Source organism: Seriola lalandi, unplaced genomic scaffold (genome assembly GCF_002814215.2).
Source record: "Seriola lalandi dorsalis isolate HSWRI2012SDOR001 ecotype SW California unplaced genomic scaffold, Sedor1 jcf7180002054588, whole genome shotgun sequence".
NCBI lineage: Eukaryota > Metazoa > Chordata > Actinopteri > Carangiformes > Carangidae > Seriola > Seriola lalandi.
The window spans coordinates 1,305,272-1,306,099 of record NW_019525141.1 but is presented as its reverse complement, the minus strand read 5'-3'; positions in this window follow the sequence as shown (position 1 = coordinate 1,306,099).

Here is an 828-nt window from a genome sequence, read left to right as displayed (position 1 = left end):
CCCCACACACACACACACACACACACACACACACACAGCCTCCAGACCTGAATCCAGTTGAACACCTTTGAGATGTGGTAGAACAGGAGATTGTACATTGGGTACAAAATGCAGAAACACATATGGTCTTCAAGGAAAAACATGATAATAGTGAAAAATGAATTTCCTGGTTTTCTTGTTGTTGTATAGGCAGGTCCGTGAAGATGCCATACATCTTACTATATGGTATCATGTTTCTATGGCACCTACAGATCTATACCACTACATTCAGTGATAGAATAGTTTAACCTTGTACTGAGCTGCCTTTTTCAAACATTTGCTCTCATGCAGCCATATCAGAAAAGATATCAGACCCTTCAGGACACTTGGACACTAGCAATGGATAATTTTCTACACCATTCATCTAGTGTGCTAGATTTTTAGATGAAGAGGTGTTTATAAAGATTTCTGATGCACCGAAGGAAGTTTAAAAACATGCTTCACCTAAAAGAACATCTTCAGAAGAGGTAGATGACCTGCATGGCTGTTGGCCAGCAAATCAAGGTCAAGCAGCCTAAACAGCTGACGTCAGTATTTACAGTATGTTTGCCAAGTTACTGTACACAAGATTAATCTCAACCACCTCTATGTTTTACAGCTGGATAAAATCTGTTGTGTGTCTGTTATGAAAGAACAGTCTCTAATTTGGGTCAAGTCATGTCAATGCATGTTTTATGTAAAAAATAAAAATAAAAATAAATCTCACAATGTTTATTCTATGCAGACTAATCTTTAATATCATATCGAGCTCTTATTTTGAAATCCAACGGAAGTAATTCTGGTCTGATG